The sequence below is a fragment of the Solanum lycopersicum genome, chromosome 9 (genome assembly GCF_036512215.1).
Source record: "Solanum lycopersicum chromosome 9, SLM_r2.1".
Classification (NCBI taxonomy): domain Eukaryota; kingdom Viridiplantae; phylum Streptophyta; class Magnoliopsida; order Solanales; family Solanaceae; genus Solanum; species Solanum lycopersicum.
Genome location: NC_090808.1, coordinates 43,323,194 through 43,341,899, shown reverse-complemented (window position 1 = coordinate 43,341,899; position 18,706 = coordinate 43,323,194). Strand labels below are relative to the sequence as shown.

At 31.5% G+C, this 18,706-nt stretch overlaps 1 long non-coding RNA gene across 1 annotated transcript; it reads right to left on the bottom strand.

The window, feature by feature from the left end:
• Positions 1-362: 362 nt before the first annotated feature.
• LOC138338182 (uncharacterized) lies at positions 363-3,694 on the bottom strand. The gene is made up of 2 exons (XR_011211600.1): positions 2,762-3,694; positions 363-692 (listed from the first exon to the last, which is right to left on the bottom strand). It is a non-coding gene; the product is annotated as an uncharacterized lncRNA (long non-coding RNA).
• Positions 3,695-18,706: the final 15,012 nt, after the last annotated feature.

The following is an 18,706-nucleotide window of genomic DNA, read 5'->3' as shown; positions in this document are numbered from 1 at the left end:
AAAAGACTTAAACAGAAATATCGTTTTGAAAACTTTAAAGGGGTTCTGGAATTTCTATTAATATTTTATGAAGGTTTTACGGCACCTAAAATATTTGTTAACTCGCAATTGTCTGATAAACTTTAATTTGCTTTTAAAATTTGTTTAGAAATGCAAAGATACTAACCTATTATCTAAGTGGATTATTTTAATCCGTAAAATTATTTAAGTAATTTTTTAAGTCTTTTTATAGTCGATCGATTAGTTTAAACCGTTAGAATATAGTGGCGCTTTGCGGGGGTTTGTAAATTTCTAACCCTAAACTAGCGACAATCAACAAATAAATATACAAAAAATAAAGAGAGAGAGAGAGAGAGGGGGGATCGGGTCAAAATACGATTTCTGTCTGCATGGACCAGTATTTGGACCCTTTGTTTTTGGGCCTTAGGCCCACTCAACTTGTACCTATTCTAAACTATTCAACGTAAAAATGATACAAAAGGGATTTGGCCCAAAGATAACAAAATACAAAATTTCGAAAACAAATTTGGGCTTAGACCCAATCTTTTCAACTCCGGTCAATTTGCTTCGAATTCTTGAACTTTGAAACCTGTACGCTGGCTTTGTGAACTGAACTCAAGTAAAATGAGTTGCATTTGGGCCTTTATGGCCCACCCAGAGTGTACGAGGGAAGAAACAATACCCGAAGGTGGCTTGAATAGCAGCACATGCAATAAAATGATGAGAATTAGCATTCAAAATTTATATCCTCAAAACACAAATTAGGTAAATATCTAGAGTTTCCATGTAATCGGCATGTACTAAAATAAAATGTGTTAAACAAGTGCTTAGTTGAATTTAATGCTATGAGATGAAGCAGAGGGAAAATAACTTCACCGTACAACAATGCTCGACTAAGTGCACTTTCATACAGATAAATGACAATAACTGAACTCACCTAAATTCAGACACCAACTGGACATGCCTTTGACACATTAAGATATGATCAACCTAAGCATTTTGAACTAAAATTTTCTTTTATATGTAAAATTATATGAACAGACCACGAACTCAGCAAAACAACAAAAAACAAAAAGAGAAAATTAAAACTTGGCAGGCTAGTCTAAAGTCAACAGCTTGAGTAATTTGAAAGGAACACTCATGCCGTCTTTGATTCATAAAATAATATTGCGTACTACCGTGACTGGAGGACTTCAAAATATAAATTAACACATTCAACGAGGATAAGCTTTCAAACAAATTTAACAAGGGCAAGCAGGTAACCATAACTTAAACTTAAACATGGAAACAACTTAAAATTCACCCTAAACACCAATATTGTTGGACAAGGATGATTTCGGTAACAAAATCCACGTTTGAAATGACTATGTTATATTAGGTAAAGTAATGTGATTAAATTGATTGCAAAGGACAATTTTAGTTTTAGAAATAAGAGTTAGAATGGGATATTAAAAAGTTAGCCGAACTCTTAAAAGATTCACATATTTTATCACAAGCGAAGCCGCACATCCTAAGTTACCAACTTGGAATTTGCGACGGTCAAGTCAGTGAGAATATGATGTGAACAGCTTAAAGCAACATCAAAATAACAAACATAAATGCAGAAAAATCGACACTTGAAAACATGTTAGGCAAAGAGGTAAAACAGATGAACACACAACTCGAAACAAAATAAAAATTAACTCAAATCACTAAAGATACAACTTCTTTCATTAAAGAAGATAAGGGGATAAGGACTGACAATCGATAGTAAATCTTGCATAGTGAAGAAAATGAGTTGGGAGCTTATGCTTAAACAGAACCAGACTCTATCCAAAAATATTCAAGTCAAAACAGAGAATATAAACAAGACAGTAAGCTACTGCATTACAAGATTTGAACTAAAACAAAAGGAGACCTCCCATATTAAAACTGAGCGAACACACAAGCTAGACAAAGAAAATCAATATTGCATTTTACAACTGACAAACAACTTTCGGCAAAAATTTCCCCTCAGATTCTGCCCCATTTCATAAAAATGAAATAATATTGCCTAAAACGGAAATAACACTATAAAAACTCAAACTCGAACAACTTAAAGGCCATAACATTGAGTCATGACCCACGAATCTTCAACTCAATAGCGCAACTAACTCGATGAAACTAAACAATGGACATACGCAACATCCGAATATCAACATACCCACAAAAACTAACCCCATATAACCATGGTGCGAAACTTTCCAACATTAAATAAAATAGAGAAAATGTACAAGTGCCCCCTCAACCTATGCTCGAAATCTCAGAGACACTTATACTATACTAAGGTCCTATAATACCCTGAACTTATTTTATAACTAATTTTCTACCAATTTTCGGCCTATGTAGCACTAGCTTAAAAAAAATTTAACCTGTGTTGGGCCCACATGATAGTGCCACATATGTAAAAAAAAAAGATAAAAATTATTAATAAAATAAATTTAGAAGGATAATAAAACCTTAATATAGTATAAGTGTGTATTTGACCCTTCGGGCATAGGTTAAGCGCCTACTTGTGCATTATCCCAATAAAATAATAATAATAATACATTGAAATGAGGCAGAAGAATACACAAGAAACAGAAAACTCAAACACTACGTGTACAGATTTTATGCTTGATCAGGATGGAGTAAGAAAACAACAAAGACATCCAACAAGAACAAACTCAAGCATCGAAAGAGCTCAAATATGCGAACTACAACACCTCGACTAAAAAAAATTAAGATTTTGAGAGGAGTTTGCCTTTTAGGAGAAGCGAACAGGGTTCAAACGAGCTTCCAAGCACGATTCCACCAACAACCATGAAAGCCTGAGAGATTCGGCAAAATCCACAACCACGAACAAGAACAGAATATATATATATATATATATATATATATATATATATATATATATATATATATATATATATATATATATATATATATATATATATATATATTTTGAGAGTACTTCCTTAATAATTTTCTGTCATTTTCAATTTTTTACCAGAGGAGCAAAATTTTTCCTCTGGCTTCCCTAACACAGATAGTGAGTACTCTTTAGCTATTTTTAAACTTAAACCGCCCTATATATTTGCTGCTCAAAATTTTGTTATCCCTGAAAAAATGTTCCGCCTCCAAGAAAACACAGAGAGACAGAGTCCCCTCAACATTCAAGAAGAGGAAGCTTTTATAGGACGAGATAATAGGGCTTCCATTTTTCAGAAGGAAACCGATAAAAATCCCTATTACAGAGGGCCCTTTCGAAAATTCCAACTCCCCAACTTTTACCATTTTTATGCTAACATACTTTTTCTTGAAGTTTTCAAATCATTCTGGAAGAGGGAAAGAGGAATAAACGGCTTCGATCGACTCGGCGTCCTTCTTGCGATACGTGGCTTGATCCCACGCTTCAAGGACGCATTCGTGTGACTTCTTTTACTGCTACACTTGTATGAAATGGAAAGGGTGCGACAAAGATGACAAGGAAGGTTGAGTGTTGGGTTGTACTCGCGCAGATGGCTGTCGTTTTCGCGGAGAAGATGACAAGGCGCGTGGAGGTGAATTTCATCGCGTGGCCAAGTCGCTGAGTTTTCTTTGTTATGTGCAAGATTTGGGCCAGGTAAGGGGATTATGGTGGGCTGCTAATACATTGTTAATGTTGGGCTGAATTGGAGCTGGGATTTTAAAACGAATTGGGTTTGGGCTGGCTAGAGTCTGAAATGGGGTTATTTGGAATCAAATGGGAGATGGACTGCTGAAAATTGAAACATAATGGGCCCAAAATGGTCTGCCTAATGAATTAAAATTGAGAAAATTGTATATAATAGCAAACTAATAATCTAAATAAATAGAGTAGGTAGGGTTTGATTTAATTGTGTTCCATGCAAACGTTTGCAAAAAATTGCTAGGCGCTTCTCTCCCAAATATCTCGCTCGTCACTCTCCTCCTATCACTCGTTCGCTTCCTCGTTTTTTATACAAACACAAGTGTATAAAAAAATTTCTAATTGTAAAGCAGAGAAAATTGTATAAATACGTATATTTTTGTTCCCCTCTCTTCCCTCTTCTAGATCTCGCTCACCACTCTCCCAAATCTCGCTCGCCACCCTCGCCTTTCTAACTTATACAAACAGAAGCGAAATGTATGAATTGTGTTTCTATTTGTATAAAGTGTGAGAAAATTGTATGTACACATGCAAGTACATATATTTTCATCCTATACACTTATAATTATACAATAAAAATACTCTTCCGCCCAGTTTCTTTTGTCTTTCTCTCTTTCTCATTTTATACAATTTTCAAATTATATCTAATTTCTCCCTTTCTCGTTTTATAGAATTTGATTCAATTGTATGTTCCTTGTCCAGTCTCCTTTGTTTTTCTCTCTTTCTCATTTTATACAATTTGCTTCAACTGTATATGTATAGCGAATTATACAGTTTCTATGTTCGCTATGGAGCGCAATTATGCAAACTTTGCTACATCATATAAATTTAATTTTTTTATTTGTTATGTTTGAAAGTTGTCCATTAAAATTGGTACCTAGATGAGGTGAATTAACATAAATTAAATAAATAAGCTTCTTAATTTCAACGAAATAAAATAATTGACTTAGTTATAGGATAATTAATTAAAAAATGTAAACTATTATACGGTTCAACTAACTAGGAAAATACTTAAACGAAACGATTATTTTTTTAGACGACTTTCGAATAATCATAAAATATACTAATTGTATACACAACTACTTATGATCTATATATTATCTAAATATCATAAAAAATGACAAATTATTTAAAATAGTAATTTTATATTTTTCTTAAAGTTTTATAAAACTAATTATTTTAAATCGCTTGAAATCGAAGAAGCTTGAGTTGATTAATTTATATGGTGGAAGTCCAAAATTGGTGTCAACACATTCCATGGAAGATAAATTGTGGTTGTTGTAATATGTGGTTGTGTAATTTCTGTGAGAAACTCTCCCTTGAAAAACTATATCTTAATTGTATGAACAGTGCAAAGCATTCCACCAAGATATGGATATGCTTATATTGTTGTATGTGAATATTGACTATAGATAGGTTTTATTCTAAAATATGTGCTTGACAAAGCAAAGAGAGGTTACACAGAAATCCTTTTGCAACTACAATAACAACACAAATATAACACATGAAAGTTGATAAATGACTTGAATTTTCTTATTCAGGACCTTTGCAACTGCAATGACAACGTATATATTAATGATAATGTTAGTCGTCTGACTAAGATGCTTACCAATTTTCTCGAAATGACCCCAAAGGATGACACAGAAAAATCGGAGAAATATCTCTAGACAAATCGAGTTTTGTAGGTTTCTAAGAGGGGTTGCGGGTGTTGATGATACTTTGCATATATATTTTCTAGAGTAGTTTAGCTGCAATGATGGAGTGTGGTATATCCATGATTCTAAGTGTGTGTTAAGAATGAAGGATGTTTTCCCTTTTGTACTTGAGTTGGCGACAAGGTTATCACATGCTTTAGAATTGAGTGTGCAATTAGTTGAGTTTATATAATTATCAGATAGTGATGTGCGTGATTTTATCAACTTTATGCATACAATAAAGTGTTCAATACAATATCAAGAAACATTTTGTAGTTCGGTTAGTTTCTCTTCCCTGATTCGAGGTGAAGCAGGAAATGAAGATTTGAGATTAAAGGAATGCATCGTGCTTTTTCTAACTTTCTGGAAAATTGGAGTTACGTTTGAAGGAATTGGAAAGACAAATGGGTTTGGCAAACAAAGAAAGAAGTGAGTCTATTTTACGTTGTCGGTTCCAGTATTATAATTCTGAAGGAGTTAAAAAGTTCTACAAAGGATGTTGTTACGTTTTCAAAGATAGTTACTATTCTACCTACTATTATGAATTATAAGGATCAAAGCATTTCAGTCTATTATCTATACAACTTTGAAATGTTTTGTAACTCTTTTATAATTAACAGATACCAGGACCAACAGTCAACTCACCTCTTTCTTTGTTCACCAAACCTTGACTTTTCATTCTCTGTAGACACAACTCCAATTTTTTCCAGCAAGTCAAAAAATCATAATGCACGCCCTGAATCTCAAATCTTTCATTTCCTACTCCATCTAGCATCAACGAAGAAAAACTGATCGATTTGAAAAATGCTTCTGTATTGCACACATTACCGGATGCATGAACTCAATAAACTCACGCACTTGCCTATCTAATAATCGTATAAACTCAGTGATTGCTCACTCAATACTGAAGCATGTGATAACCTTGTTACTAACTAACAACTTAAAGGAAAACATCCTACAATTTTAACTCACATTTAACATCATGGACCTGCCACTCCATCATTTCCGCTAAACAACTTCGGCAAAATATATAAAAAGTATCATCAACATTCACAAAACTTTTATAACCTTACAAAACTCAAACAATAGAGGAGCAAACTTCCGATATACGGCTATAAGGTTTGTGAAAAGTGTCTCACAAAGAAAATAATGACCAAAAAAGTACAACGGGTTCACTCTTTCATTTTTTTATCAAATCCCCTGTTTCACTAGACATTACTCAAATTTGTTCAACTTGCATAATACCTGATGCATACCTTCAATCTATTTTAGTAATTCTGTGTCTCAAAATCCTTTCCTGCTTCACTCTTTCCTTTCTTCAATGAAGGGAAACTAATCATACAACCTAATTCTTCTTGAGGGCATATTGCACACTTCACAGGAAGTCTAAACTCGATAAACTCATACACGTCACAACCTTATAACCCAATAAACTGAACTGATCGCACACTCAATTAAACTTGTTTCCAACTCACGAACAAATGGAAATATCATGTTATATTAACACATTCCTAACATCGTACCACTTCATCATAGCTACTACAAAAAAATGTATACAAAGAATTATGAACATCAACAACCCCTCTAACAAGTTTATAGAGCACTGCCAAGACCTAACCCTCTAGGCCGTGCGGGCACATATTCTTATACCTACATAGAAGAAATCTTACGTGCAATTTAAAATATGCAATGTAGAAGTAAAAAAATATAAACTAATCACCTTATCGTAAATAAAAAATGACTCCCAAACTTGATTAAATAAAGTATTTTTCTTAAAGAATACACTTAACACTCACAAGGAACTGATCTAAACAAGTACATGAGGTTCTAAAAGAATAAAATACTACGAGAGAGATACAACACAGATCCAACCACCTGACTCATCACATCTTTCAAGTAACTCATACCACCAAGAATTTCTAAGACATCATCTACGATGTTTACCATTTAATTTCGATCTAAACAGGATTTTTCCCAACATTTAAGCACAAATCTCATGAAAACAACCTGACCCTTGATCAATTCATTAAACCTCCTCGAAGACTCTTACTAGACAACATTAATTCAATACTTCATATCAATTATGGACCAATCCACAAAGGCTGACAATACAGTATAGTCTTTGTTAATAAGATGAACTCATAGTTACCACATGAACTTAACATTCACAAATAACATGATCAACGATGTTACAAATAGAAATAGGTTATTCATCATGTCTTTCAAGTAACCCATACACTGAAGAATCTCTAGGACATCACCTATAATGTTTAACATGTAATTCTAGTCTAAAGAAGAACCATCCAAGTATTTAAACACAATTCATGGTCACTCATGGACAAACATGTAACAATCCCATTACGAAGTAGTAAACCTAGTTCTCTCATGAAACCACACCTACAAAAAGTTTATAAAAAATTTACAACGCTTGCTACCCAAGACAACCATTTGTTATTTTTACCCGCATGGTACCTGAGCCAACTGTTACTACATACCACGCACGGTACCCGAGCCTACCATATGAATATATTGTACCAAAAGTGGTACTCGAGACTATAATTAATCTCACAAACAAAACCACAATTACAGTGAAATACAAACACAATTGCAAAACATGAGTAAACAAAGTACCTTCATCACATGAGATAGTCAATATTTCATCACTACACATTCAGCCCCTCCAATTCCCCTAAGAAGAAATTATACAAGTTTCACTATATAGACAGTGAGAATGTATACATAAATAAACATGGAAAACAATAACCATCATTTACACTCGGACACTCTTTCAAGATAATTTTCCACTTGGAACCTGATTACACACCACTCATTTTCCCTCAACATCCATCCCAAAATCATCACAAAGTTAAAATTAGTTAATCAAACTCGTTATCATCTTAAACCATGACTAACTCCATCTTAAGTCATTCAAACTCCATGATCGAAGGCATATACAATTAATCTCTAACATTTTACAAGATACAAAGTAACTGAAGATAAATCTAACTATTCAGTCAAAACCTACCCTATATGGACGCCAAGAAAACATAGAAGAACTCTAAACATGAGTTTCTAGTTCCATGGGGGAGAATCCTCATGGGCGTAGATAAAAAATTTGTGGGTATGACCCACCTTATTCTAGTATCCTCTCTCTCCCCTATTCTTAAGCTTTGTACATCTTTTGGAGGATAATTGGAGTAACCATCGGTTGTTTTACCACTAGAAAATAGAGAACAATTAAAAAATATGTTTTTGAGTTTTTTCCTCGCTGACCTTTCCCTAGTTGCTATCACACTGCCGTACTGAGAAAGCTCTTACTATGGAGCAGCCGGAGTCTAATTTTCTAATTCATTTTTTTTCATGTCATCCCAATTTTAATTGGCACATCGTTTTAAAGAAATATTGGGACTCCACATGAGATGTCCTCTAAATAACGATGGATTAGGTTGTTACAAGCACACTCCCAATATATTGTTACCGGTTTGGGGAAAAGTTTCTTACATAAATCTATAAATTGGCAAATGATTCCATGAACAAGTTGTTTCTAATATAATATAAAATAAATAAATCTTCGTCAGGGGCAAGGAAATAGAAGTAAAAATAAATACTAGGAGATGCAATTTCATAAATCATTAATAAGTGAATTTAATTTATTTACCAGTCTCCACGTGTGAGAATGGTGTGTGGTTCACATTACTGCGAAAAGATGTTTGGGTGTCACCTATTTGTATATAACACTCTCACCGATTTGGATATAACACTCTGCTATCTTTTTGGAAATTGAAGTTTTTTCCGACCATAGAATAATCGATGCTCTATAGATTATGTTCTGAAGATCAATTGGATTGATCGTATTTCAGTGATTTATTTGATTCAGTGATGACATGATGCAACTAGTTGATGGAATAACATTGAAGGACTAGGTTTCTCTGCCATAAAGCATACACACGAAGAATTGAATAAAGTTTCAAAAAAAGAAAGATGATTTCGTCTTTTTGCACCCTCGCGTCAATGGCATAATCATCAAACTTGTGTTTGATGTTGTGTTAATTTGAAGTTGGGAGCAGAAAAAATTGTTTGAGTTTTAACATATGATAAGTTTAAGGCAATGATATATATGTTCTAGAGTCTCCAATTAGTGAATCAATAACTTAAATTTGTAAAACTAGTGAAATTTGTAGACATCCCTTCCCCCACCCTCCCTGAGTTTCCTATTAGGTCTCCCCTACTATCCCTTGTATCCCTTCCTCCCTCTACCACTATGCATGCAAAATCAAGTGAAAAATCCTCCCCGTCATGATTCGTGTATTTGAAGATCATATAAAATGACACTTGTGACCCTATACCTAAACTTTATAAGAGACCTTTTTTTTAAAAATGTATTCTAGAGTGCTATTTTTGCCTTTTGACCTAAAAGTTAGTAATAGTCCTTTTTCTTGATATAATTATTTCTTTAATAATTCTTTAACTATTCAAAGTATAACTATGAAATTTTTCTTAAGACGTTATCTAAGATCCTCTTCCTAGAACGTATTCAAATTCGTTTCTCTTTTTCATTTAGTTTTGTGTAATGCTATTCATATTTTCTAGTTGGTGAATTTGAATTCTTAAATATAATTAAAAGATAGTATAGTAGTTCTCTTTCCGATAAATTTTTTAAAGTGAATTACTTTAGAAACCAATAAATATAAAACTTGGAATTCATTTAAAAAAGGATAGGCATCAATTACTGACACGACTATAAACACAACTATGACTTTTACAATATAATCCAAAATTCGAAAAAGATAAAACAAAAAGTCATAATTATAATTAAAATGGTTAAAAACACATAGTTGTAACTAAAACATTCACAAATAAAAAAATATTTTTAAAAATTAGTCATGTTATGATTATCAGAGTCACAAGATATAACTATGGAAAAAGTCATAGTCTCAATTACAACTTTCCTAGTTACAATTATGAAAAAAATAATAGTCGTAATTGTTATTTTTATATAACTACATGAAAAAATTCAAAATCATCATTAGTTGTGGATATAAAAATTCAAATTCAACGAGTATTAATCTCAATTTAGCATAAATCAAATATCAGTCCCAACATTATAATAGTTATATTATAAATTAATTTTGTCTAATTAATTAATTAAAATTTTAATTACTATTATCATCATGTCAAATGAGTTGATTCAATATGTGCATATCTCCATTCTATTTTTTTCTCCATTCATTCCACTTTCTTACTCTTATTAATTTTTTCTCCCTCTAATTTCATTATTTTAATCTTTTTAATTTAGTCTTCTATCAAAATATCTCCCTCTTTATTTGTTTGTGTATTTTTTTTTATTGAATATGGTAATATATACCAATTTCAGTTCAAAATATCTGAAATACATTATATGTATAGCAATATAATGTATTTAAAATAAATAAATATTGTGCATACTACAATATAATAATATGTATATGTACAATTTCACATACTATATATATATATATATATATATATATATATATATATAGAGAGAGAGAGAGAGAGAGAGAGAGAGAGAGAGAGACTTGGGTTATATGGTGTGGTATGTGCCAGCACATGCCCAACATAGTCAAAATTGATACTACTGCCTTTTATTTAACTATTGGGTATTTCATTACATATAAATTGGAAAGAATATACTTACAGTGATATGTATGGCAGCATAATTACACTATATAATCATCATATCATATCATATCATAAGTGGAAAAGTCAAACATGAAAAGTTGAATTACAAAATTATCTATTAACTATTGAAAAGTTATTTATCCTTTTAAAACTTATAAAGTTAAGGTGTCAACTCTAATATTGGCATCCCATTTCATTTTTCATTTTCCCACTATTACTTCCATTCAATTTATGGCATAAATCCAATGGTCTTTATTAAAAATAGAATTGTTTGTTGAAGTCGTGTATCACAAAAAAAAAAGAGATGTATATGAAAATGTAATGACAATGGCAATGCCAATTATGCATGTGTCGATGCAAGGTTAATTTATAAGGATCTAAAATTATAGTGTTCTCTAATAGAAAAGATCAATGTATGAGTCATATATATGACGTGCAGACAAAACTTGTATGAGATTCTACTTACAGTTTATCAAGAAGATAATTGGGTTCTATTTTAGAAAATGACCCAAACTATCATTTCTCTCTCTTCCCTTACAATATTTTTTCCCTCTTTCTTACTTTTTACTTTTTTTCTTTGGTTTGTTTTCCAAACATTTTACTAATTGCACTTCTATTATTTAATAGCTTTTGATTCTGTTTATTTTTCTATTGATAATTTGAATTGCTAAAATTAATTTGAATGGAATTTTGATATTTGCTCCTCTTTAAATAAGTAATGCAAGATATGTCTGACGTCGTTTGTCTTAGAGTTATATTATATTCTGTTATTTATTCAAGAATCATAATGATAATACACTTTAACTAAAAAGAGTTCTAATAGATTATTTTTTCCTTGATATACAAGTTTAATTAGTTTGATAAAATGTAATAGCAATTTCTATATACATATACTTGAATGGACAGTGAGATATCCATTTTTTATTTTGCAGTTCTTTAGAAGTTCTACTCTTTTAATGTGGTAAAATTGTTTCGTATTCTAATAAAAGTGAACTCACAACTCTAAGGAACACAAATACAAGGAAATACACTTGACTCTGAAACTAAAAGACTAGAATTGAATTGAGAAGACAGAAGAAGAGGGTGAGCATATTCAAAATCATAATTAACTTTCTCGCTTTTATCTACCTACGTTCTCACACTTTTATACAATTTATATAACAACCTATAGCCTTTCTCACGTGAATTTTTTCCTAGCCAAAAAGTATTTGTCCAACCTTTTAGGTGGAATTATACATCTAGTACTCCTACATGGCTTGTCAATGCAAAAATCTCTAGTCACATTGTCCTTATTATTCACTAGTCACATTGTCCTTGTATGAATTTAAATAGACTCCATGTAGTGGAACTTGAAGCTTAAAGCAACCTTACTTGATATGGAGTTTGTTCAATGTCATTGTGACTATTCTTTCTTCAACTACTCCTCGTCCTATTTCATGTGAGGTAGTTTGAAAGTTCTTATCATGCATGAGGCACGCCAAGTAAGAATTGTATTAGATATCATTTGATTGACAAGTGGACATTAGTGAAATTATCTTTAAGTCCCCTCCACCTTTGATTTGATTTTTACGCCTAATGTATTTTTTGTTTCTAATTATTAATTGTTTTTTTGCATTCTTAGCTCATATAACTACTTTGTGTTGTTTCTTTTTTACGTAGTGAATAAATATTTATGATGATTATATATATATTTGATAGTTTTTTTGTTATTATTTTTTAATATTCGATTTTATTTATTTATATTGTAATAAATAGTCGTTACTTAATTTTTAGTTTATAAAATTAAGATATAAATAAATATTTAATCCGAACCATTATTTTTTATTAACAAAGTATAAATAAAATTTGTACAGTAAAAATTATAGTTTTTAAATAATTTTATAAAAAACGTGTAAGGAAAGTAGATAAACAAAATATTTATTAAATTTCACCTAGCTTGAATAAAGATAAAAATATCATATAAATTGACAGAAAGATTCTGTATTTATGGGGATGTTTATGGATGCTTTTTATTTTTGAATTTCAGGAAAATAGTATCAAAACTTATGTAATTATTTGTTAAGATCATTGATACTCTTTCCGTTATATTTTCTGAAGAGTATTTGATGAATTTAAGTGCTTTGAAAAGATGAAATTGTTGAGAGGAGAATAATAGAACGAATAAATTTTATACCTTTTTCTTATCATATTAATAGTCTATCATTCTTTTTACAAAATTCTTAAGAAATCATAAATCAAATATTAGTTTTAATCATTTGCACCTTTATTTTTTTTAACTTTATAAATTTTATTTACACCTCCAAAAAGAATTGATTATTATAATTAAAAAATTGTAATTAATTATATCTTAAATCATAAATTAAGAAAAATTTATATAACTATTTTTAGCAATTTAAATAATCAATATCAAAATATAAAAATAATATCACAATGTTAGAAGCGGAATGAAAAACTATTAAAGAATAGAAGTGCAATAGTTGGAAAAGAAAGCAAAGCAAAAAAAAAAAAAAGATTAAAAGTAACAAACAAAGAGGAAAAAAACATTATAAGGAAAGACAAAGAAAGAATAGCTTGGGCCATTTTCTGAAATGGAACCCAATTATGCACTTGGCAAAGTATAAGTGGAGTATGATACAAGTTTTGTCTATCACGTCATATATATATCTCATAAATAAAATGAATTTTGAGGTAGTTTAATTCGACAAGAAGTTTAAGAAAAAAAAAGGAAGATTTTTAAAACTTGTGGTCCAAACAAATGATAGGAATTTGTGTGGCTGTAACTAATTCATCAAAGGTAAAATAAAACTAAGTCAGATAAATTGGAGCAGAGGGATAAAAATTGAAGGAGATTTCAATTTGTCATCCTATTGTATGTAGTTTAAGCTTAAAGAAGATTCTTGAAGGATTGGTTCAAACTCAACATATAGGCGCTATGAACAACAAGTTTATCTATTCACGAAGGGTCGATGCAAGACTCAACATACCCATCAGCTCTTTTACCACTAGAGAGACAAAAAAAAAAAAAAAATACATTTTTGAGTTTCTTCCTTGTTGATCCCTCCATAGAGGCTATCACGCTGTCATTCTTACTATGGAGGGATAACATCGATCGGAGTCTAATTTTCTAATTCTTAGGGTTTTTTTTCATGTCATCCCAATTTTAAATTGTCACATATTTTTAAAGAAATATTGGGACACCGCGCGGATGTCCTCTGAATAATGATGGATCAGTTTGTTACAAGCACACTTCCAATATATTGTTATGGGGTTGGGAAAAAGTTTCTTACATATATTTATGAATTGGAAAATGCATGCATGAGCAACTTGTTTTCTAATATAAAAGGAAATATACAAATCTTTGGACGAGGCATGAAAATAGAAGTACAAATAAATACTTGGAGGTGCAGTTTCATAGATCATGAATAAGTGAGTTTAATTTATTTACCAGCCTCCACGTGTAAGGATGGTGTGTCACTACAAAAGAACAAGCGTTTAGCTAAAAATATATTTGTTATCTAATGTGATAAAATCCCCAGCTACGGTCAATTTATCTAGGAAAATGACCATAGCAGACCAACAAAGCTAATAAGCTCTTAGCTAAATTTTAGCTAGAAGATTATGTATTTCCTAGCTAAGTTAGCTACAATATCGTTGATATGCTTTTTCTGTAGCAAAAATGTTTCTAGGATATATGCTAGCTAAACTCATAGCCAACTTTTGTTGGTCAGTGTTGACTTTATCATGACTTAGCAAGGAATTACCCTAGCTAAACTTACAAATTCTCTTGTCATTTTTCAAGGTTTTCTTGGAAAATATTCTTCACTGAATGACTAGCTAAAAATAGGTAGGGATATTTTCTTTTTTTAGTTAAATCTAGCCAGAAATTGTATGAAAAAATACAAATGTAATTTTCTATATTTGAGACAAGATGAAAAACAAAGTTATATCTAATCGAATTCTCGAAATAAGCATAATCATAATATTGTCATTTCTAGAATAGCAAAGTACATGTGTACTAGCAAAAACATATCTTAAAACACAAGTAAGCAACAAAAATTATCTAAGGTGCATTTAGGGAAGAACCAGATCCATTTGTTGGTGGTTGAGAGTGAAACCAAGCATCTGAGCCACAGCAAAAGGAACCACATTATTTACCTGAGCTTCCATATTTCCTGAATATCCATTTGCATATTCTCTTGCATGTTCGTCATTTATTGCTCCAACACGCGATCAAGAAGTTATTGAAATTGAAAAGTTTCAAATATTTGTTGGGTAGGAATACTTGAAGGATTCTGAGAAAGTGGAGGATGCACAATTAGCATTCACAGAATCTGCTAACAAAATTTGAGCAAGAATCATTCTCCGAACTAGATAAGATACACATGTTCACAGATTACTACAGAAAGAAGAATCTTGGTTTACTCCATAAATAAATAAGTAAACAAAACTTAATGTTTAATTCAGTAAAACCAATATGAACTAATAAAGTGAACATCTTTCCTAAATGATCTATCAAAACTATTTAGGTTCCTTACTCAAACCATAAGGTGGAATAAGATTGGTGCAGAAACAAAAGTACAATGAGTTCAATAAGAAATATACAGATGGGAAGAAAGCTTGGAAAAACCTGTTCATGTTGAATTATACTGCCACCATGGGTATACCTTTACCTATAACCCACCCAATACGATTGATGGCCGACCAGTATTTGTACTAGAAGCATCAAAAATAGAAAAACAGACTGATAAATGGGAAAATTCCCTAGTGGGGTATATGTTTGGTGAAGCACCTGCTTTCTCCTACATGAATTATTATATTTTTGGATACTGAAATTTTGTTGATGTACCTGAGTTATATAACCATGGTGTGGGCTTCTTCATAGCGAAATTCAAAAATAGAACTGATAGATATGAAGTCCTGTTCACTAGCCCTTACACTATTAATAGTATACGCCTCATCCTTCAAGTCTGGACACACGATTTTGTAAGAAATGTACAAGATATAGTCATATTTGCAGATTTAATGAAGTTAGAAACAGTCAACCTCCAAATATAATGGGTCAAAAGGATAGTCTTTCTTCAAATAGAGGTAGGAGAAAGGATGCTACATAGTGAAATTCCAAAACAAAATGACAAAGATGAGGTCCAGTTCACCGGCCCTTACACTATTAATAGTAGACCCCTCATCCTTCAAGTTGGGACACATGATTTTGGAAGAAACACACAAGATTTAGTCATATATGCAGCTTTGATGAGGATAGAAACATTTAGCTTCCAAATAAGAGGGATAAAGAGGAAAGTGTTTTGCCAAAACAATGCCGGTGAAAGACTGCTACATAGTGAAAATTCAGAACAAAAACGATAAAGATGAGGCCGTGTCCCTTGGCCCTTACAATTAATAGTAGACCACCTTTCCGTCAAGTCTGGAGACATGATCTTGTAAAGAAATGTACAAGAATTTGTCATATATGCAGCTTTGATGAGGATATAAATATTCAACCTCTAAATAGGAGCAAGAGGAAAGAGTTTTGTCTAAACAAGGCAGGAGAAAGGCTGCTACATCGTGAAATTCATAAACAAAAACGATAGAGATGAGGTCTTGTTCACTAGCCCTTACACTATTTATAGTAGACCCCTTGTCCTTCAAGTCTAGACATGATCATTTTATGCATCTAAAGGTAGAAATTAAGAGTTCCCAATTTTCAGTGTCTGCTAACAATGATCTATGCTGAAAATTCTAGAGAGTAAATTAAATGAGAAGCTTAAGACATTAATTACTTAGAATAGGTCCTACCATCACTGAACCTTGATGTTTTGTGGAGATTTCAATAATTGGAGGGCCAACAGGTCTCTGAATCTGAAACAAGACTTCCGAAAAGTATTAAATGTTTTAAATCTTATAGAAGAAGGTAATCTTGGACAAATAACTCATATCGAGTAGAATTGGCAGGGTTCTTTGTAATGATTCTTGGGTGATACCATATGGAACCTTGACGTGTCAATTCAAGAAGAATAGGTCTTCTAATCACTTGCTAATTATTATTGAGCACCGCAATGCAGTTAGTAGACACCACACACATTTCAGATTTCTGAAGAAGGTGTCACCTCTATTTATGATTAAAGTAGACATCTAGAAGGCATAAAACTCTTGAATCAGTGTTTTTCAAACAACATTTAAATAATTGGAATTTCCCAGTAGAATGATAGCTTGGATAATTTTTTCTTTTGTGAAATCACTTTCTTGGAGAAATTGTTCACCCTCAAAACAAGTGCATGTAACACCAAAACTAATTAAAAACCAAATATACTTGAAGTTCTTTCAAATGTAAAACAACTCTCTTTGCATTATGCTCAAGAATTAATGAAAAGGAAAAATTCTCAATAACAGAGCAATTGTTTTTGCTTCTTAGAAAACAATTCACATGAATTTAAATTTAAACAAAAATAACTTTCAGAATAAATATCACTGATGAAATGAGATAAAAACATACCCACATCCTTTCCAGTTCGCCACTGATCCACTTCTTTTCTTTTTTGGTTTTGTGAGTCTTTAGAATTAATTCATCATTTGGAAGCTCTTTACCAGTTAGTTCCTTCTACAACCAAATATATTGTTAATTTTCAACATAAATATAGAATAACATATGACTAATAATAATAAAAAATAAACAAAAACAAAAAATTACTTACATTTCTTTTGTACTCAGCAAATGCAACCGATCCTCCAGTATGTAAGGAAGGACCTTCTCCATTAGTAGATGACATTTTATTCGTCGAGTTTTTTTGCTGATAATTTTTTCTAAGAGTCCCAATATCTCATCAAACCTTCCAAATGAACTTGAGAAATCAAATTCGGTATTTGCTTTGTTCTTGCAAATGTTCTCTTTTGTTTTCCCAAATTGTCACTCAATCTTTCATTACCCACTCGGTTAAAATTTCTCCGAACAAGTGCTTTATCTTCACCAGAAAAAGAATAACTCTTCTACAAATAAAAATTAAATAATCAATTTAGTATTGTTTTTCATGTAGAGATGCACAATTCTGGTTAAAAAGAATAATTGGTCATCAAGGAGGCTGACGTTGAAAACGTATGAGACACAATGTAAACCTAGAAGTGCAGGACACTTGAACATAATTGATTACAACTGTGTAACAACGCTGCTAAGATTCTATGAGTTGTATCTTTAAGATATGATAACCTAAATGGATAAAAAACATCTACATAAAGAGACAAGATATATGCACAATGAGAACTCCTCAAATAACTTGTTGGCTTGTGAGAACGATTTTCGAATGTAAAATATGATTCAATCATAACACACTACTTGTTGATCTGAAGCAGTTAGCCTCAAAACAAAAGTACAATATCAAAGTAACTTACCTGTTCTTGTGTAAAGATTCCAGATTCCAGAGTCTTATAATTATCAAAAAGATAGCACCACAATACCATTACATTCCATGAATAACATTACAAGAAGGATTAGCTACTATAGATATATCTGAGAGGTGGTAAATACATGTTCCCCCAGATTGTGTGATATGTAACTCATGAGAAGTGGAATCTTTCATACATATATTTATTAGTTTTAGATATGCAAAAAAGTTGTGGAAGACACTAATAAATTGGCTGAAAATATAGAGACAGATACTAATATTGAAGGTTGATATCAAATGATATTCATATA